The sequence below is a fragment of the Amblyomma americanum genome, chromosome 1 (genome assembly GCF_052857255.1).
Source record: "Amblyomma americanum isolate KBUSLIRL-KWMA chromosome 1, ASM5285725v1, whole genome shotgun sequence".
In the NCBI taxonomy this organism is placed as follows: Eukaryota; Metazoa; Arthropoda; class Arachnida; order Ixodida; family Ixodidae; genus Amblyomma; species Amblyomma americanum.
The window spans coordinates 422045934-422068711 of NC_135497.1; the positions used below are offsets into that span (position 1 = coordinate 422045934).

A 22778-nucleotide genomic window follows, 5' to 3' on the forward strand; every position below is an offset into this window, starting at 1 on the left:
GATTTATTGTTTTTCTGGATGGGTGCTTCTGAGCTGGGGTAAACGAAAATAGAGCATGTAAGATTTTATGGTCGCTGATTTCTGGAAGATAACTAATGGATGATAGGTACTCAGGGCTATTAGTTAGTATTCTGTCAAGGGTGTTGGCGGTTGCATGCGTGGTGCGAGTAGGTTCCGAGACTAACTCTGCAAGGTTAAAATTTAAACAGACATCAATGAAGTTCTTGGCCTCTGTATTGCATGTTAATGAGGAAGTGCCTAAACTCTGCCAATCAATGTCCGGATAATTGAAGTCCCCGAAAAGGGGAATGCACGCATTTGGGTATTTAACAACAAGATGATTTATAGTATCATTCAGATGTCGACAGAAGTTTGGATTTGACTGCGGGGGCCTATAACAAACGCCGAGAAGTACTGTTGCATGGGGAGTGCGAATAATTAGCCATAATGATTCCATATCAGATGTGACGTGTGCAATAGAGCATGATATACCTCGGTGAATTGCAACAAGAACACCCCCCCCCCGCCCCCCCGTGAGTTTTTTCGATCGTTTCGGTAGACGTTGAATTCGGGTAAGTCAGTTAAAACTTCAGCGTCGGACACGTTACTGTTTAACCAAGTTTCAGTTAGTATAAGTATATTGCTCCTGGATGACGAAATTACATTGGATATGAGTTCACGCTTTGGGAGGAAGCTGCGGATGTTAGTGAATATCACGGAAAACGAGAGAACATTTGAGGGAACATTTGAGGATGTCGCACGCTGGCGTTTTGTTGGTGTAGGGTGAAGGGACGATTGCTACGCGAGTTGCATGACGGTGTTAGATGAAGTGTCAAAAATATAACGGTTCAAGCCGATGTGAAGTGTTTTAAATCGCAAGGAAAATTTGGCAGACCTGGCTTTAGCAAATGCAACAAGATGTTTTCGCGCGTGACGAACGGCATGCGAGAAGTCCTCTCCAACACTATAAACCGTGTCTTTCAGATTTCGCCCATTTGATAGGAGGGATTCTTTAGTTTTGCTAATTGTGAACTTCACGATTATGGGACGATTTTTATTTTGTGAGTGACGACCGAGGCGATGAGCTCTTTCTATTTCGTGAGGTTCCACAGTTATTTGAAGGTTATTACGGCAAACATCAATGATTAGTTTTTCAGATTCTGCCCACGTTTCGCTATCAGTAGTGTCAGGAATGCCATAGAAGATGAGATTGTTACGGCGTGACCTGTTTTAAGCGTCCTCTATGCGGGTTTCTAGTTCCTGGATTATACACGCCATGTTGCTTGTGTCAGCCTGCATCTTTTCAATGTCGTTTCGAAGGGGAAGTAGTGCTTGGTAGTGTGTTTCCAGGTCGGCCATACGATTGCTTAAATCAGTTATGGTTTTATCCGTAGTAGTGAGCTGGGATTTCAGACCTTGTACTTCGGCTATTAGTTGGGTTTGGCCTGCGGTTAGTTTCTGGAGTTCCGCGAGTACTGCACTGCTGTCGTTAGGACCAGGGTTAGTTTCGATATCTCCTGATAACAATAGCAAAGAATGAACAACAGTGACACACTCGGCGGCAATGGCAACACAGCACTGTGGGCTTGGGAACTGCACCAGAATATAATTGCTTGATCTTTTGGCAAATAAGGTATATGATTTACTAACCTGCATCGCAAAGATCAGCGGATTAGATGGCTGCGCTGAGGTGCAGTCACCGAGCCCACTTATATGGGGGGAAGCTGTTGATGTCCGTGATGATGCGGCCGTCCAAGATTCCTTCGGCGCCGGCAGCCACTGTTCCTCTGTTGTGGCAGCAGTCATCCGGGGCGGGCAGCTGACGAGCGGCAAGCGGTAGCGTCCCGGCTCGTCACTGGAGCATGGTGGTGCGCAGTCAAACGACACACCTGAAAGAAGGCTTGCCAAGGTCGGCAACAGTAGGCTGACGAACAGCTGGTTGATCGTCTGCATCGCAAAGATCAGCGGATTAGATGGCTGCGCTGAGGTGCAGTCACCGAGCCCACCGAGCAGCCACCGAGCCCTCTTCAGTCGCGCTGGGGTTGAACAATTGCCCGAGTGCCGCGCCTTCGACAGGGGTTCCGCGTTCCGGTCATCAGCACAAGATCTTTCAACCCCCGCTGGGAGACAGCCTGCATTCCTGTGTCTCGCAGGCGCCTTCCGGGCCCACATGGGGGCGGTCCGGACACACGTGCGCGCCCACCTGGAGGCCGCGTGGACGACAACGTGACCGGGTCCAGTTCCCTTTCCCTCGACCGAGCTGCGAAAGAACATCAGGACCGCCTTTCCGTGGATGGTACCATCAGTGCCATCATGCGATTGGACATCATTCTTCGAACTGTATTCCCCAGCTAGGGGTGTGGGGAATATGGAGTGTATTTAACGAGCTGCTGGTTTGGTACCAGAGAGAGCCCCCTCTAGAGAGATACCCTTTGCTCAGAGAGACTCCCGACTGCTAAGAAGCTCTCTTTACTAGAAGCACTCTCAGTTTTCCTTACTTGTACTTTATGTAAATAGTCTTTGTATAAAGTTTTCAAGTTTTCTTCTTTCTCTTATCGTCGTCGTCTCATCTCCGGCCCAGTCACGCTACCTGAATCCCAACAACAGGTGGCAGCGATGGAAAGCTGCTGCCTAAATCCCAACATCGCCTAGGACTAGGCATCGAGCTGCCACCACTAGATACCAAGACACAAATACCTAAACAAATCGCTGAGGCAATACTAGTCACGCTATTACCTGAGAATATGCATCCTGCTCACTACGAGGAGAGGACGAAAGCTAGGGCAAAAGCTCTACACATAATGTACAGCCAACATGAACAAGCGGTATTTGTAGATACCGGAGAATACCCACAGAAACAAGCGTTCGCACTAGCGGCGGTGGACACACAAGGCAGACTGTTGGTATCCTGCACTACTCAAACAAGATCCTCAGAAACGGCAGAAGAGGCGGCTATCGCCCTTTCCATCATTAACACCAATGAATATACTGTTCTTAGCGACTCCAACTTCGCCATGCGCATTTATGCGAGGGGCGAAATTTCTCAGGCAGCAATGAATATATTGGAGAAAAAAAAACATAGAAATATTTTGTTGATAAGGCTCCCGTCTCACTCGCGCAGTCCTGGTAACGAAGCGGCACACATCAAAGCTCGAGCATTCGTCAGCCGAGCAGGAGACGCAGTAGTTACTGAAGGAGTGTACGATGGGGGGCTAGTTGGTAATCCATGAACTAAGAACGAAAACCACGCAAAGGACGATACACAGGAAAGAAGTAGACAGGACGAGCGCGGACTTGCAACTGTTTATTGAAACACATCTTCCTTCCATCACCAACCCTACGCATGCGCAACAAGCAAACTCTATCTTATCGAGTTCAAGAACTTCAGCTCCTTCTTGTACAGAAAGACCGAAGCCTCGCTTACACACTTCTCGGGCCCATATCTATCAATCTGCCAGGCTTCGATGACCTCACGTGTTTTCTGGTCTTTGGCCCTTCCGATTATCTTTGTACGCTCAAAGAGTGGCGTGCATTTATTGTCACAAGAAAGACAGTGTTTGGGCAAATGCATGCCGCTGTGAGAGCCCAACGAATTTTTGTGTTCTTGTAGGCGCTTATTAATGCAGCGTCCCGTTTGTCCCACGTAAACTGAGCCGCGACTAAGCGGGATTTCATACACTACTCCTATTCGACAGGACACAAACTTGATTTTGTGGTTTACACCACAGCCTGCTTTTGTTCTCGTTTCATTGTTAGTTAGCGCGCACAAACGGGACAGCTTACAAGGCGCCGAAAAGAAGATTTCCACACCGAATTTTCTTGCCACCCTCTTCAGGCCATGCGAGGTCTTATGTATATAGGGCAGTACTTCAAATTTCCGCCTCTCACGAATGCCAGATTCTCGAGCACTAGAAGTTGGGATGACGGTTTTCAACAGAGACCCGGCAGCGGCCTGCAGAAGCAACGAGGGAAACCCAGCACAACTTAGGCGTGCGACTTGAGCGGAAAAGCTGATTGAAACCTTGTGAAAACAGGACCTCAGTAATGATGACCTCAAGCAGGATGAAGCAATCCCTCTCTTAATAAGCTTAGAGTGACAGGAGTCATAGGGTAAAAGGGCCTTTTTTGTTCTAGGCATGTAACCGGACCACTTGTGTTGGATTAGGCAGAGTATTAGTTATTATGTATTAGAGTATTATGTATCCTTCAAAGTTACAAAAAGTTTTGTGAGGAAGAGGATATTTCCTTCTTATGACCTTATAGTAAACCAGTAATTTCTGCATAACTTAATAACAATGAGGGCTGTTAATGATGTAAGAGAGAGTCTGCGTGCGAGATGCTTGGAGGAGGATAGCTCGAGCAGCTGTGTAGGCCGCCTTATTGCCCGTTGTTGAGACGCATCCTGGCGTCCAGAAGATCTGGACATTTGAGAGATTTAACGTTTTTAAAATTTTATAACACAGGGCGCCTACGCGACCCCTGATGTAATTGTGTACTGCTACCTGTGAGTTGGACATAATCGTTGCGCCTCTCTCTTCTCGGATATCGCTAGTGCGATTGCAGCAACCGCTAAAGTAAAGTTCGGTATTTTAAAAACGATAACTTTTGCTCGTTGCATCGGAACGAAACAAATAAATTGATTGAATACGGCGGTTAGCCTGTGATCGCCCTGCTTGCTATTTTTCGCTGTGTCTTTGCACTTTTGGTGCAACATCGGAAGCTCAGACTCGTTCATTTGAATAGTTTTTAAGACGACGTCAAGAGATATACGGTTACTGAAGGTTAACTACTACATGCCTAACTAGAGCGCATTTTTAATGCGGAATTGGCGGTAGTTATGGCTGAGGGCTAGCTCGTTGCTGAACATTTCATCGGTAACGCTGCCCTGTGTTTCAACACTGCACAAAACAGCGGCACACAGAATGACAGGACATTTGAGCAATTTTTCTCAACTCATTCAAATTCAAGACCTCGCAGTCTTCTAGATGCCTACCCTCGTGCAGCTTTTTACTGGGGCCACAAACGTATTTCACGAAACAACTGTGCCTCAGCATAGAACTTAAGAAAAAAAATGAATGACTTGCACAGCAAAGCTAGCAAGCTAAGCTGCCTTGAACAAACCCATGTTTAATTTATGCCGATACTCGCCTTAAGAGTTGACGATGAAAACTTTTCTTGAAAACCATAAAAAGGTTAAGCTAACGGAAGGGTGATCAGGTCCGTACTCCAGGATACCGTTGCTCGAGGTCCGAGGTCCTCGAGGTCCGAGCTTGACAGGGCCGCCTTCCCCGCTGGCTGATTTATTCTGCCAGTACTGGTATTTTTATGACAAAAGCCTACCATATGGTATAAGTTTGTCTTCTGCCCACAAAGTTTGCACTGCGCCGAAAAAAAATTCGGGCTCAATGGCGTGAAGCTAACCTGAATTTTTGAACGATGTAGTTGATTTTTTTTTTCCTTTTTCGGATGATGAATACCTTCTTCCGCAAACGAGAAAACAGGAAGTGGACCTGGAGAGCCCCAATGGTGAGACTAAAAATGAAATCGACTTCATACTATGCGCTAAATCTGGCATCATTCAGGATGTGGCCGTCCTCGGAAAGGTGCGTTGTAGCGACCACAGAATGGTAAGGTCTCGAATTAACTTAGACTTGAAGAGGGAACGGAAGAAGCTAGTGAAGAAGAAGACTATTAGCGAGTTAGCCGTAAGAGGGAAAGCACAGGAGTTTAGGATAGCGCTGTGAAAGAGATATTCGGCTTTAACTGAGGAAGACGATCTTGATGTTCATACAATGCACGATAATCTGACATCAATAATTATGGAGTGCGCAGTAGAAGTAGGCGGTAGGACAGTTCGGCAGGATACTGGAAAGCTATCTCAGGTGACGAAAGATCTGATTAAGAAGCGCCAAAGCATGAGGGCGTCTAACCCTACCGACAGAATCGAACTAACAGAGCTATCAAAGTTAATAAACAAGCGCAAGGTAGCCGACATAAGGAAGTTATTATGGAGAGAATCGAGCATGCTCTAAAGAACGGAGGAAGCCTAAAAGCAGTAAAGAGGAAACTAGGCATAGGTAAAAACCAGATGTATTCATTCAGAGACAAGCAGGGCAATGTCATTAGCAATATGGATAAGACAGTTAACTTAGCCGAAGAGTTCTACACAGACCTGTACAGACCTGCACCTCAATGGAGAGCACTCTGAAAACTTAGAAATAAAACTAGGTGTACCTCAAGGTTCCATACTAGGTCCCACGCTCTTTTTGTTGTATATAAATGATATCACATATGTTACATACACACATGATATAATTGTCTTTGCTGATGACACTAGTTTATTTTTTTTACAGGTAAACACGCAAATTACCTAGAAAAAGCAGCTAATCTCTACCTGTCTAAGCTATTTATTTGGCTCGAGGACAATAGTCTGCAACTAAGTACACGTAAAACAAAGTTCATACTTTTCAAACCAGTCAACAAAATGACTAAAGAAAGCCTCACACTTAAATTCATAATGGAACACATTGAACAGGTACATTTTCACAAATTTCTAGGTGTCTGGTTCAGTGAAGATCTATCCTGGACTCCACATATTAATCACCTTCTAACTGATCTTTTCCCTTCTGTGGGCTGTATGAGCCGTATAGCTCCACTTATCCCTCTCTGGCTGAAAAAGAATTTATATTATACGTTATTTTACTCACGGCTACTTTACGCAATATTTGTGTGGGCACTACGACTAAAGGAAATTACGACAGGCTGCTCGTACTGCAAAAACGCGTTCTACGTCTATTTGAGAATTATAGAGGAATAATACGTGACCTAACAACCCAGCCACTCTTCTTAAGACATGATATATTACCGGCCAACAAAGTGTAGTACTCTAAACTGATGCAAATAATGTATAAAAAGAACTTTACACTAGATTTACAGATATATCGCCACCTTATAGCTTTCGAACCCATACACATAAAACAAGAAAAGTGAAAACAAATTATGGGAGACAGGATGTTGAATATCAAGCAACAAAGTTATTTAACTATCATGAGTCCTACACTGATTATACGCTACCATTTAAGCCCTCCAAATTACAGTACAAAGCATTTCTAATGATCACTGATGATATCTTATGTATATAGCTGCACTCATATGCCCATGCAAATCACAACTCTAGAGACAAAGTTTTTTTTCCCATGTTTGTGTCAACATGTTATCCAGCAGTTTCTTTTTCTCTCCACTGTGTTGTCGGGGATCCTCTGTGTGCTTTCGAACGTTGCGCTAATCGACAGCCAGCATTTTGGGTTCATACGTACTTTATATTTTATGTCTATGTGTACACGGTTCCATTAGGAGAAATCCCTGCAAATGTATTGAAGTTTTGCCTGCTCCAAACTAAAGATGGGAGTCGAGGCCCTTTCAGGCTCCATGCCTTTTGCCTCGTCTTCCACTTTCAACTGAAAGGAAATAAAGTAGTGTGAATCTGAATCTGAATCTAGCCAATGTAATCAGAGCGTTAATGAAAAAGACATCAGTGCACAGCATTGCGTAATCCCTCCAGTAACGGAAGGTGAAGTAAAGAAAGCCTTAGGAGCAATGAAAAGGGGAAAAGCAGCTGGGGAGGATCAGGTAACAGCAGATCTGTTGAAGGATGGAGGAGAGATTGTGCTAGAAAAACTAGCCACCCTGTATACGCAATGCCTTAGAACCTCGTCTGTACCAGCAGCTTGGAAGAATGCAAACATTATCTTAATTCACAAGAAGGGAGACCCCAAGGACTTGAAAAATTACAGGCCGATCAGCTTACTATCCGTGGCCTACAAAGTATTTACTAAGGTAATCGCTAATAGAGTCAGGGCAGCCTTAGACTTTAATCAACCAAATGATCAGGCGTGCTTTCGTAAAGGGTATTCCACAATAGATCATATTCACACTCTCAATCAGGTGATAGAGAAATGCGCAGAATATAGCCAACCTCTATATATACCTTTCATTGATTGCGAGAAAGCATTCGACTCAGTGGAAACCTCAGCAGTCATACAGGCATTGCGTAATCAGGGGATAGAAGCGGCGTATGTCAAAATATTGGAAGATATATATAGCAACTGCAGAGCTACTATAGTCTAAGAGCGTACGTTGTTGGGCTAGTCGATCAATCATGGTAAATACAAGGAGGGGGGTACTGCGCACAAAAAGACAAGGACAAGAAGATAACACAACAGGCGCAGACTCACGACTAAATTTATTGGCAACACGACACTCCTTAAATAGTTTCAAACTGTCACATCACACAAATGTGGAAACCAAAAACTTGTCTTCATTCTGATACAGTTTCATTCTGATAATAGTTTCAAACTGTCACATCACACACATGTGGAAACCAAACACTTGTCTTCATTCTGATACAGTTTGATAGAAGGGTCAATTACGCAATCTTTATCCTTCTGTTTGATACAAAACGCCTCCGCCAACTCACGCGCCACCTGGTCACGGCTCCTCCTCAAATCTTTTGTATCTGTCAGCAAAGGCTGGCAAGGGTTATTGCGCGTAGCATCCGGGCATGCGCCACAATGCAGGGGTAAATTCGACCCTGTCCCTGATTTCATGGAACGCTGGTGTTCCCTTAAGTTGAAAACCTGTTCTTTTCAATATCCCACGATGCCCTGTTTTGCTCCGTCAGGTCTTGTATTGAAGATAGGGGTGTAAACGCTTTCCAGAATGCCTGCGGTATAACGCTGAACAATTTTATGTCTTTACTTGAGTTTTATCTTGGTTCTACCTTTGTATCTTTTAACGATCAGGTCCTTGTTCAGCGCAAAGGAATTTGCATTGGTTCCTGCGTGGCACCTGTACTGGCTGACATCTTCTTGTCCAGCATTGACTGTGATCTGGTGCGCTATTTTGACGATGAGACAACTCTGAAAATATTTAGGTACGTTGATGACTATTTAGTGTTTCTTAAAGATCGACCTGGCGCGACGCACACTGTGATTGTGGAGGAATTTTTGTCGATTTTCAGACGACATGGGAAGGGTCTGACCTTTACTCACGAGTTACCGTAACATGACAAGCTACAGTTTTTAGATATTAACCTGACTTTAACACCAGATCACGTTTGCTGGATGTACTTACCACGTGCACGGAAAGACCTGTTGCCTTTCAGGTCAGCACATTCCAAGACTGTTAAACGGGCTATCCGAACGTATTGCTTACAGGGCGCCTTGTCTAAGTCTTGCGCTCACCTGATGCACGAGAGCCTCAATAATCAGGTAATTAGGATTGCGAAGGCTGGTGTTCCTGCTTCAATCATTGTTGCAGTGGCAGAGAAGCTTCTGCGCAAACTGAAAGATAGGACGTGCGGGGATAGTGGCCGTTCTAAGGAAATGAGGCCAGTGGTTCTACCGTATATCCACAGAATTTTCCACAACTTGAACAACGTGGCGAAACGCTACGGAGTGCCGGTAGTTTGCAGCGTAACCTGTTGGGTGAAATGATTAGTCCTGAAGACTAGTACTAGCATGGAGTTTGGAAGTAAATTATTGTCCTAGGCGTATTATTGAAACCGGTTGAGAAATACATGCTCCAATAATTTTCCTAAGCAGTATGTCAAAGAAATTGAGCGCAGATTCTCTATGCACAACTTCTTGCCTGGCTTTTGAATGAATGTAATCTTTTCATGTTTCCATTCTTGTCGAATGGTTTCTTCTCTCGAGTACTTGTGAAAGCTCACGAGTACGCACTGGCCCCGTGTCCAAGTTTCTAAAAGCTTTGTTAGCAACACCATCGGGTCCGGCTTGCGACGTGCGGCGGGGTTGCCCATGGTAAATAGCCCCTGCGCCTCCGCGATATCTGCATCTAATGCCTCGCTTGGTGTCCCGCGATAGTCTGGCAGCGGTCCTTCTAGGATTGCGTTTAAGAGCCTATCTCGTAGTTTCGTTAAGAATTCATCTGTGGTGCCTTGAAACTGACGCATTGATATCATCAGTCGACTCCGTTGAGTTGATTTGGTCTGTGTAGGCTCAACATTTCGCCTCAGCAAATGCCAAACCTTCTTGTACCATTGCTGCCACTCATGCGGTCACAGATCTGCCACCATTGTTTATGTTGAAGCTCTACAGTATAGGTTTCAAATTGTCTCTGTAATTGCGCTAATCTCTTTTAAAGATTTCTGTTGCGTTTGTTCCTCTTCCAGTGGTTTTGTAAGCTGATTTGTGCATCCCACTAGCGCAATGGGCTAAAGTCCGTGACTTGTCCTTCTTCAATGGCCATTTCAGTGGTGTTACCTTTAATATCCCTTTTTAGTGACTCCACCCAGTCTTCGAGGCTTTCAGTTACTTTGGCTGCGTTGGTAAGTCTCCGAACTTGCCCAGTTCGTAATTTCAACTTTGTTCAAGGCTGATTTATTCTTTCCTACACACAGCTAGCCTGAGCAGAACCACCGTACTATTCAAATTACGCGCGCCGTGCGCTAGATCACGTTACATTCGTGGAATTTCTGCGTTAAGTCACAGGTACTCCAGCAGATTACGCGACCGTAGCGTTCTCTCGCGGTACAACACAAAATTTAATAATTTAAAAGTTGTTCTCAAGAGCACTCAGTGAAATCTCGCACAACATGAAATGCTTATGAAGTACCCTAAATTGCGTAATAAATATGGGCAGTGGCTTAGATCTGCTATGCCAGGATATACGTAGCAAGAGGTACGTTTCCCTGGCTGAGCTTGTTGTGGTCACTGCATGCTTAGCATTGAGGGACATTGGGCTCCATCTCGGCGGCTATGCGCCGTTTATTACGCTCGCCGTCTGGCATCTCCTTGTGGCAAGGCGTTCCTCTCTCTGTTCGGGCGCCCCCGCTGCTCTCTTCGCCTTCTGACGCTCATTCTCCCTTTGTTGAGTAACCAAGTGCCAGACGACAGCCTCAGGATCGGGTGAGTTAATCTTCTCTTGTCTATACCACCGTTTAGCAGCGGCTAGACTCTCCTTCTCTGCATCGATATGAAACGTTGCGATACAGCCGCCCATTATATCTCTTATATCTCCGCATTTTATACGCAATGCTGCGCATGCGGCGCGCAGTTCGGGTGATAGAGTGGCGTGCGGCGAGGGGGCGACGAAGCGCGCGGCGCACCTGTGCGGTCTCTCTAGTCACCATGGTATCGGTGCATGCACACAACTGCTCATTCGCGTGACGTCGAGCGCGGCACCGACGGTGGAGTGGGCGCGTGGCCGCGGCGACGGCGAAGCGAACGCGGCACTTGCTGCTCCTCTCCGGCTGCTATGGTAACGGCGCAAGCCCACAACTGTGTCCTATGGCTCACAGCAAAATCCCAGACTGGTAACCCAGTTTAGCTTTCGCTACAAAAGCACTAAATGTTTTTTTTCTCCTGCAACTTACATGCACAGGTAAGGCACTCGGTGGAGCGGTAAAGAAATTAAAGAAAGCGTCAACGGTGTGATGACGTGGTTTGTGTGATCACGTGGTTCCTCGACCGCGCATGAAGCCCACGAGGTGGCCCCTAAATTATGGTAACCCTCGAGTGTCTGTACTTAAACCGGAGACGTACCGAGGGTTGAACTGAGTCTTGATCCCGTTGGTTAATTCAACTGAGTGTGTCTCCGGAGCTCGCAAAGATCAGGAGTTTCTTCAAACTCGGACCATTACTTCCTAATACTGAGGGCTGGAAGGTCTCCCACTGAAAATGTTTGTTACGTGTCAAAGAAGAATATGCTGTATAATAAACTGCACAACTTCAAACAAAAATTTTAATTTTAACCCAACGTTTCGAAGCCGACTCGGCTCCTTCATGGGGGATGACTGAGGGCAGTAGCTAGCGTCTTTTATATATGGAGGGGAAGAGGGGGTCAAACGAATGACAGCTGTGATGCGAAAGGCGTGCGGGAGGGGGAGGGAGGTTAAGGCTGTTAGTCACATTGTCGTTGTCGCACTGCAGGGAGGTGGTCAATGGCGACTTTTTTTTCGTTGGGATGAAGAGAGAAGCCTCTGGGCATATACGGGGGACAGGTTTTCTTTTGTGTGGTTGATGTTTGGGGTGGTTTGGATGTGCCGGGATTGCAGAAGGTGCCTTTTGCGGTAATTTGTTTCGGTTCCGAGGATGCGGGTTTCTTCGAAGTTGATTGTATGGTCGGAGTCCTCGGAATGTTCGGCTACTGGATTGCGCTGTCTTGCGAATTTTCGGGTGTCGTTTTATGTTGCCGAATTCTTTGAAATTTTAGGTTTTGCCGATTCAGCTTGCGTCGCAGTCGGCGCAAGGAATTTTGTAGACAATGCCTTGGGCTCTTTCTCTCCACGGCCGGTCTTTGGGAACAGGTAGGCAAAGCGCAACAGTGTTTGTGGGTTTGTGCGCAACCTGGAAAACCACTTTTTTCTGGATTCGGGCGATGGTTTTGCTGACACCTCAGACATAACGTAAAGTGACGTATTTTGGTGGTGGTGTTTGTCTTTGTGCGTTGATTTCTTGGAGAATGTTGTGTTTTTGACGTCGAATGGTTTTTGGATATTCTTTTCGGTAGCCGTTTATGATGAGTTTTTTTAATATCGTGCGTTGTTCTTTTATTCTGCCAAGTTCTGTGCTGCAGTGTGTCTCAACTCTTCGGAAAAACGTCTTCACCACTGATGCTTTTCAACAGTCGGGTGGTACGAAGAGAAGTGGAGGTACCGGCCTGAGTCAATTGGTTTGCGGTATACGGAGAATTGAAGGGTACTGTGGTTTCGGGACATCAGGACGTCAAGAAACGGCAGGGAGTTATCTTGTTCCACCTCTAGCCTGAACTGAATGCTAGGTTCTGCGGAGTTTAAAAGAGAAAGAAAATTTTGTATCTCAGATCTCTATACATAAAAGACGCTAACTGCTGCCCTCAGTCAACCCTGATGAAGGAGCCGAGTCGGCTCCGAAACGTTGGGTTAAAATAAAATTTTTGGTTGGAGATGTCCAGTTTACTATAAGTCTTCAAACCCAACCAGACAGGCAAATCTGCCAAATGTTTAGTTTTCAAGAATATGCTATAACACTTGGGTTGCCTGCTATGCTGCCTACAATGAGTGTCTAATGATCAGCTTGCGATTTTCTCGGCAAAACTCCGACTGGAACCGGTTTCATTACCTCGATATGGTATGCATGAGTCATCATCTTATAGAAAGTTCGGGAATCTTATAATGGAGTATAATAGCATATCATTATACTCCTACTCATCCTGATCAATCCATCTTAATCCATTTTCTGCGATGCTCATATTTCCAGAATCTTGGGGTCGTTTGGAACTTTTGAGAGTAGGCCAATTTATAAATTTTTACAGTACTCTTATTTTCAAATTTGGGCTTTGCTGATGCCGTCACGACCCTCTCGACCTGTTGGGCAGTTTCATCACAGAAAGCCACAAATTTTTTTTTGGGGGGGACAACTTTGATGCTAACGCATTAAAAAATGTTCCATGCCTTGTCTTTCTTGCAGCAACAGGAAGGATTTTCTTTGACATTAAGTGTTTGCATTTAACATTTTCCATCTTTTAAAAGCAAAGCGCTTCCCACTGAATCATCAAAAATGGTTCCCCTAAGTTTTATCTTAGGCCCTCGTTTCAAAATTGAAAGTTGAAAAAATTTCCAGAAGCTCATTTTGAGCAAAATACAGTCTTGTGTTTCCACATTTGGAACACTGGTAGAAAAAGCATCGACTCGTTGTTGCTTTCTTGACGTTTTCCGCAAATCCTTCCTTTGGGCTTGTCTTCCTTCAGCACCGTTCCTTACTTTCTATGGAGCTGCAGAACTCTGCCTTCTCAACCAGCTCTATCAAGCCGATTTAGAGCGATTTCGCAGAATACACCTGGTGTTAAGCCATTTTTTTCAAAGCACCATTTCCTGCTCCATTTCTATCATTGTATTAAGCCAGAGCATCACAAGTGGCAATCTTAAGGATGTAGGCCCCAAGAAATGTTTTGGGCAAGCCTCATATCAGATCAGCTGATTCAGTTGCTCATGAGTGTTCTGAGCACTTTGTATTGATATTAACTGAATTATCGGGCGTGTTTGAAAAATTTTTAAACCATATTAAACTGCAAGCAGGCCAGTCATCTTACAATAATTTGGAATTCAATAAAAAAGGCCATCTTAGGTGCTATATATAGTTTGAAAAATCAAATTTTAGAAGGTGCTTTAAATCGTTATCTTCAAAATACTGTGCAATTTTTTTTCTTTATCATCTGAAGTTTCCAAAATAACATTTCCTGAACTCTTGCTGGTATCACTTTAGTAACAGACTGCTGCCTGCAGAACTAAAAGTTGATTCGAAAATTGCAATATTGGGCGAACAGATTTTAAATTCTTGTAGATAAACCAACAGCATGCATCTTTTAAGTTAAAAGCGTTTACTACCGGAAATGCTGGAAATTTCGCTTTCACGACAGCTACAAATTTCAGACAAATTTTTCCACTAATTTCTAACAGATGCTTCGACCAGCCTCACATAAATCGCGCCCGCCGATAGATCACTAGGGCATTTTCAGCCGTGAAGGCCAAAAGTTCTGGCGGTACAGTGGGTTGCCTCAAATCGCTGAGAGGTTTGGCGCACGTTCCAAAGTATGGAACCCTTAAAGGTGCGTGCAGTCTTGAGGGCAAAAAAATACTGGCGACATTTCGTTTTTCAGCAGACAGATATAATATGGCGAGGGCTGTCAGCAGCGGACGGCGATGACGCGGCCAATGGGACCGGCGTTCCGGACATACATGCAAAGTACTAATGCTTGCTGGAAGATTGGTACACGTCAGGGATGTCACATTGCAAGCGAAGTGGTGCGCGGTTAAGTTGTCCGGACAGATTCTTCAAGAGCGGGCTTATACGGTGACTCACTTGCGTACCTAGCACCTCCTATTTTTTTACAAAATTACTTTTTTTCCAAACCGAAAGAGCGAGCTGAGACAAAAAGCCAGCTAGCCTGACGAGGTTCTGGCACTTATAACGGAGGCAGCGGTACGCAATACACGCAAAAAACGTAATGACGTGATGACAATATCTATACAAAAACAAAAGAACAAATCATCTCCACAAATAATCCTGGCGGCAGCCAGAAAGCGGCAATTTTAGTCGAACGAAGGCCTAGGTACGCGGACACTATTGTCGAACCACTACCCATGAGAATACTAGTCAAGCGCTCAGTGCCAAACAGTCGGTATCGTAATAGTCGTCACTCTCGGCCGTGGTGCAGTTACACAGAAAACATTCGATTCGAGGTGATCAGTGCGCATTGGCGCAAGATGTCTTTGAACGCACGCAGTCTTTGAAATCATTCTCCGTCAGCCAACTACGCGTCTTACGACACATACGGGACAGATTTAGCCGCTGCGGTAGCTCAGTGGTTATGGTGCTCGGCTGCTGACCCGAAAGACGCGGGTTCCATCCTGGCCGCAGTGGTCGAATTTCGATGGAGGCTAAATTCTAGAGGCTTGTGTATTGTGCGATGTCGGAGGAGGTTAAAGACCCCAGGTGGTCGAAAATCGGACCCATGCGGCAGATTTGTTATCAGTGCGGTGCGCCGATGGAAACAAGGCAGAATTCTCTTTAAATGAGTTATATGAGCTACCCAGTTCTGATATTAATATGCATCTCGTGTCTCTTGCGGACCCAGCATCAAGAATATTTACTTTGTGCAGCGTCAAGACGCCTTCGCTGCATTCTATCATTTGTATTTACTTGCATCAAAGACTGAGAGGAAGAAGGAAAAGAAAATCCTGATAGAGAACAACAGATGCTATGAAAGACCCTATTTCCAGGAACTTTCAAAGACGCAAGAAAAACTTCAGACCTTTTGCCCTCTTCCCGAACAAACAGGTAAAAACGATCTTTGTTAAAAAAGAATAAAGGTTTTTCTTTCACATGCATGGAACAATTTTTTTGACGCTTTGAACACTTAAACTTATGCTTGCAGTAAACTAGATAGGTCCGATAAATTTGTTCGTCAAATCTGAATAAAACGATGATTTTGCGATGATTTCTAACGTGTTAAAGTTTATATTCAAAATAAATTCACCGCCGCCTAATTTACCGCCACCGCCGCCGCTTTGATCAATGCTGCAAAACATGAGGTGTAGCAGGTGCTGCTGCAGGCCAGTTCTTGGTTGTGTCATTGCCATCACTTAATCGAAACGCTGAGGAGACTGAAGACCGCACGCGCACACATCAGAGTGCATTACCGTCTGAGCCCCACCGGTGGTATGTGCCATGGTATTTGAGGCAACAACCACAACCGTCTGAGCCGTTTTGTCGATCTTTTAGCCATCAGCTCGCCCCTAGTCTATCGCAGCACCACGTCATTATCTAAAGTCTCCCTGCAGACGCGCCCAGGTGAATCACTTTGAAGCCATTAGTACGGTCATGGTCTGGAAGTATGAAATGATACCCGTTTGCCATTGTGCCGCATGGTTTTTCTTTCTATCTTGTTTTCAGATGGGGGTGAGCAGTTCCCGGTAACTTATGCTAGTGACATATGGGTTGTAAATTGAAATTCTGAGAGTGAACGTATTGCAAGAGAAGTAGGAGCTGAAGCCGTGTGGTTGCTCTCAACGTGAAAACCTTGTCAGTTGTGAAATATCTGGATGGCATCGATACAATATCGCGACCAGTTGTCCTGAAAACTACGGTCCTCCACAAATCGTTTGCAGGACATGGTGTTGACTGCTTACGAGACAACTGCCTTGGCACTTATTGGCAATCATATGGGCAGGCACCACGCCTCGTGAACATTCAGTTCCCCCGGAAGACTGCTATACAAGTAATACATGTTTTTACAGTTGAACAACTTGACGCCTAATACACTAATCCAAGGTGCGTGCCTGGAGCAAGTTGAGGCACCTCGCTTCGTTCATGGGGTTTTAATTTCATGGTGGTGCTGCGGTAAAATTGTTTTTCAACGAAAGAACGCGTAGAGAAACTCGCTGTCGGCGTGAACGATTTCATACAGAAGGGTACTTGGAGCCTAGCAGCTGGTGGGAGCAGCAAATATTGCAGCTCATCGAAATACTGCGCCTTTTGTAGCAGCAGCTCCAGAGACAAGGTGTTTGTGACGGCACTAATCACTGCAACTCGTTTTTTTCCTGCTACAGATATCGGGGAAACAATCCACTGTGGTTCATGAGCTTGCATGAGCAAATGAACCATGCCGTTTGACCGAGACAGGCGCCAAACTGCATTGCGCTCACAAACACGTTGCAGAAAAACTCCTTGTATCATGTGGCACGTGAGAAAGCTTATTTCTAACGTTGTTTGTGGGGTGCATATCACGAATCTTGGTGCTCATTTGGCTTGAAAACGTCCGCGTTTACATTTAGGAACACTTCATTTAACATGCCTTCATTTACCGTGGTACGGAAAAACGGCACCAGTGTCTGCTGGGGCTGTTACAATATCGCCCAATGCAAGCGGATTGCGTAGAGCAACATGAGACTGCCATCCGGGGAAACAATAAATACAGTTTTAAGTTGCGCTATATGTAAAAATAGAATAGTGTTCGCCCCTTTGCCCATTCCTGCGTTTTTTGGCCTACACAGAGCGTTCAGGTGCGAGTATCGAGCGAAAACAACAGAAACAAATTTTCGAATGCTGTTCGAAGAAAGCTCCGGCAGGAGTCGTGTGCTTCGTGGTTTCTTACGAACTACTCTCTAGATTTTGCTCTCTTTTTCTTTTCCTGTACACAGACGGCCTCGAGAATTATTCTATAGAACTGAAGTGCACACCAGTACATGTCTACAACCATCATCCTTCGACTGATATCTGTAATTTGGAGCGTAACGGGGTACTTCCGACGTCAAAGGTACTAATCTCCCATTGTGTCCCCTTTCTCTCCTGAAGTCATGTTCTTAAATGAAGTTTTCATTCCGGCAAATGTTGTGGGCATTGTGGAAGTGCAAGGTGCCTACGTAGAAAGCTGTATTGCTCATTGTATACTAGCCGGCTGTGCGAGGAGCGGCTCTTGCCAGGCTGCTTCCACGTGAACCGACCGCGGGGATCCTGAGGATCAACATGGGCGCATTTCGCGCCACGATTTCCTTACTAGCTACCAAACACGTCGATCGTTGGAAAATACGCGGAGGATATGCGTCTTACCAAGGCTGGTACGAAATTATCTGCGTTGCTCGTTTATTCAGTAACGAAGTTATAAGTTCAATAACAGTGGTTCCAATTCGCTCACGCACAGTAAAGCCTACTGGCTGCTTTCATACCACTTCACAAGTTGTATTTGCGGAGTTTTTACCTTCTAACTCAACAAGCGGATTTTTAAAGATACTTTTGTTGAGTTAGACAACGCTTTTTCGTAATAGCCTTGTCAGCGATGTAGCGCATCATGATACTGCTTTGAACTGCCAACTAGTAGTCTGGTTAACTAATATTGAATAGTTACCATTCTAGCATTATTGTTAGCACTTACAAACATTATAGTGGTTTGAGCGAAGCCTTCTTCTATCGACCTTGTCGAGGTCGCCACAATTATTAGAGGCCTGCAGAGAGGAAATAGAGGCGGAGCAGCGGCGGCAGAGCCCGGCCAATATCGCAGGGCGTTGTCTAGCGCCGGCTGAGAACACTTCGTCCTCGTCGTCACTGACGGCTGCGCGGGTCACTACAACCTCGTCCTACAGCATGTTAGTGTCCAAGTATATTCCGAGGCATGTGTCCCTTTACACCCTTATCAGTTTTTAGATTTTCGAAAGCGGAGTTATCCTCGGCACTGAACAAATTTCGGTTTTGTCGACGAGTTACGTACACTGGGGAGGCAGCTTGCCTGCAGGCTTATCTAAAGCGCTTGTAGTTTGTCAAGATGTAGGCATAATTTGTTGGGCTACAGCGCCGAGAGTAGCCGCGTTTTCAAAATTAAAAAACTGATATAGATGTTACATACGGTGAGTTACGTCTCTCAATGAAGAAGAAGACTAAATTTAACAGTTTGAAGTTTAACTACTCACTATAAGTCAACCAGCCAAGTATCATGTGTGTGCGTAATATGATGGGCTGCACCGCAAACCATTCTACACCGATAAAAGCACTCCTCTAGCTAAAAATAGCATTTTTTCAACTGCAGAACACCTAAGGTGAAACACCTGATATAATGGCCACTGCTGTAACTCCTAACAGCAATAAGTGCCACGCAATTCAGTGGGCGTCCATCAGTTCCGTGAAACATCAGTTTCTTAGGTAGGAGAAGAAAATATTACTAAATGCAGGTGAACATGGTTTTAAGAAAGTCCAAGGGTCCGCATGATTTCTTCGTTATAGCCATTACTTCGTTATAGCTGCACGCAAATTTTTTTATGACTGCCGCATGCCGTCGGGCTTACCTGACAGAGTGCAGACCCAAGAGCTTATAACTGGCGTCTAGTCTGCCACGGATGTATGTTGGAAGCATTGCGGACAAAGTACCTGCGCTTGTAACCCGGATACAATTGATAGAGTCGCTTACGCACGCCCGCTTTTGCAGAGCAAGATATCTTCTCCAGTGCCTTGAAAACGGGACAAAAAATTTGTCTGCAGCGGTGGGCTTCCGAATTATTTGAAAAAACTTGTGCTTCGAATATAACGTACACCCTCCTCACAGAACACACGAGCGGCTATTTTTTTTCACCGCCATCCAACTGCGGCCGGTGCAGCCGGGATTTAGAATCGGGACCTTGGAATCAGCACCTGAAAAACTACAGCCACTGAGCGCCGCCGCGGTGGCTGAGTGGCTATGGCGCTCGGCTGCTGGCCCGAAAGACGCGAGTTCGATCGCAGCCGCGGCGGTCGAATTTCGATGGAGGCGAAATTCTAGAGGCCCGTGTGCTGTACGATGTCAGTGCACGTTAAAGAACCCCAGGTGTTCGAAATTTCTGGAGGCCTTCACTACGGCGTTCCTCATAGCCTGAGTCGCATTGGGACGTTAAACCCCCCCAAACCCATGAACCATAATCAGCCACTGAGCTAGTGCAGCAGGTTTTTGCTGTGAGGACTTCTGATTGAGGTATATGGAGTCTTTTAAGCTCTGCTTCATTGTGTTCTTCCGACAATGTCTTCACATTTGCTTCAAAGGTACAAGGGTAACAGGGATAAAATTTTCTCAACATTTCCAGCAGCAACAGAGCTCCTAACGATGTTTTTTATCATTTTATATTATTCAGAGCATAAAGGGAGACTGCTAAATTGTGAAATAAAAAGAGCTTTTTCACAGCTCTTTACAAAGGAAAACAAGAAACTAGAAGACCTGAGAACCTATGATGATCACATATATTAGTTTTAGCGTTAATTAAAGAGTTAAAATACTGTCACTCAGCCCAACAAGCAGTGGTATACAACACGGGCTAATGACTCAGAGGAGCATGCCCAGGGAAAATGGGCCAATAATAGTCTGAGCAGTGCATCGTTATCACTTAGCGCCATATATGGCCTAAGGACTGGTGTGCGGCAAATAGTAGAAATTCGCCCTCTCTAGTTTCCATGATTTCTGTGCGCGCAGGCAACAGGCTCAACAACATGCCCGAGATGTCGGCTGTTGAACTGTTCAAGCCCAGGGTTGGGTGCGCACCGCAACGCGATATGTGGCCGATCGGCCTTTGCGCACGTTCTGCTTGCAAGTAGCAGTGACGCCGCGTCGTGAGGACGACCACGATACTCGGCTGCATAAGGTCAAGGTGTACTCACCGCTGCAGCGGAAAACCCATTCTGTGCTACCATACGTCACGTCCACAAGCGCTGAACTTCATTCGCTAAGCGTCATTCGCTGAAGAATGGCAGCATTAAAGTAATCAGCCGAACAAAAAGAAGCTAAGCTTTCAAAAAGTTGTTTTTTGTCATTGGATATGAACCCTCTTAGGAAAGTGTTATCCCCGATGTCCATCATGTTCTAAACGTCTACTTCGAAACCTTGTAATAGCCGTGTTTTCAGCAATATCTGCATTTCTGTTTCCTCCCCAGTTAGCACTCTTCATTGGGCCTTTTTTCCTCAAGAACCGACTCAGAACAGTATCACGTCGGTGGGTTTTAAGCTCGATGGCAAAATGCATGCTGCTCAATAAAGAGCTCTCTCTCTCCTTTCGTTACACCTTATACTTCTTTTATCCTCTCTTTGACATCCTGAAGCGCAAGCAACACACTTCGTTGTTGCTCAGATAACCCCGGCAACAAGGAACTTTAGTTGAATTCGCTGCAACCTTTTCTGAGATAATCAAGTCTTTAATAGAGGAATCATAATGGTCTGTTATTTGTTTTTTACCAGAGTGAAGTTTGGGATCCATGTAGTTTGTCAGTGTATAATTAGTTGTTTACAAGCTGGGGCGCCACTGAGGCTGTGTATTTCTGAAGCTGAATGCAAGTTTTATAGAACAATGACCGCTCACGCCTACCGAGCACTTTTATGGGGATGAAATGCGAAATTGCACTTGTACTGAGACCTGCTCGCGTTAAAGAACCACAAGTGGTGAAAATTAGCCCATTGCTCCCCTTTATGGTGAATTCATATTCAGTTTTATTTTCTTCTGGAACGCAAAAATCCCATTAGAGTATCAAAATAGTTCTATATCCCTAGTTCTCTAAGCACTAGAATCGCTAAAACAAACACTCGCATGTTTTGGATCTTTTCCACGCTCAAAAACTGCTTGGAATCAGATGAGAGTTTCCCCGTCAGGTCTAACCAGCAAATTCTACGTGTGCCGTTTTTTTGCACTCTCGTTTATTTGTGATTTCGCTCATTTGTGCGCCAAACCTGCTTTAACTTAGTACCCACTACATTTTGTGACTAAATAAATACATACGCGTTTTCAGCATTAGCTTCTTTAAAGAGCGGAGCCACGGTTTCTATGCTCTTTTTTTTTCCCACAAAAGCTTCGCATTACGAACCTTCTGAGCGGTGTATAGTGAAACAAACTTTCGCTTCGACCTGCTCCCCAAAGAGATCGTTGACCAGGTGGTTGCTCCTCTCTTCACCCAGCAACAAGGAGAAGACAGAGAGAGGCTTTGACAGCACTGTGGATTTCTTTAAGCTGGCCATTGAGCACCTTTGTGCGGAAATGATGCCCGAAGAACTCATTTCATGGGGAATAGATATACATCGCAATAGAGACAGCAAACACACCAACAAATTAACCGAGGCAGATTGATGTGCGCATCGATCGTTACTGGCACGTGAGATTAAGTTCTACTTTAAGAAGTACTGCTATAGACTTCGGAAAAAATAGCCATTGTGTAGGTCGCGTTAGCTCCACAATAAGTCTTCACATGGTAAACTTGTTTAGGAGTACGACTCCATGGTTTCAAGGAATCTAACGAATTTCAAGCGGTTGGGCACTGGAAAACAAGTTTTATCGCGAATGCTTGCAGGTGGATTCTTGCGTTCGTCAACACATTATACCGCTACCACAGGGGCACTTCCGAACCCGGTTTAGTCGATCAGGAATGAACTGTTACTCCGGCGTTGCTACAAGGCCAAGTCAATCGCCATCTGCCCTTACTCTCTTCGAGCCAAACGGGAAACAGGCGAGGGATAGTGAGTGAGGGGATGGATGGAGGGGTGACTCCTGGCGAGACCCAATGAGGCGCCTATGATGTCACAGTTTGGAACGAATCAGATTGGCTCGTTGCACCCGCTTTCTGTTTCTCTCGCTTTTCCTTCTCACACCTATTCGTGTTACACCGATATTAGCGAACATTAGAATAGAGAGACCCTATCGATTAGTGTGATAAGGTATTCGAGGGGCACCATTTCGCAGAAGCAGGCAAGGACCGCCTCTGGTGTTAGTGTTCTGCGCATGC

At 45.2% G+C, this 22778-nt stretch overlaps 1 pseudogene; it reads right to left on the reverse strand.

Annotated features, from left to right (window-relative positions):
- Nucleotides 1-798: 798 nt before the first annotated feature.
- LOC144103535 (uncharacterized) lies at nt 799-1701 on the reverse strand (annotated as a pseudogene).
- Nucleotides 1702-22778: the final 21077 nt, after the last annotated feature.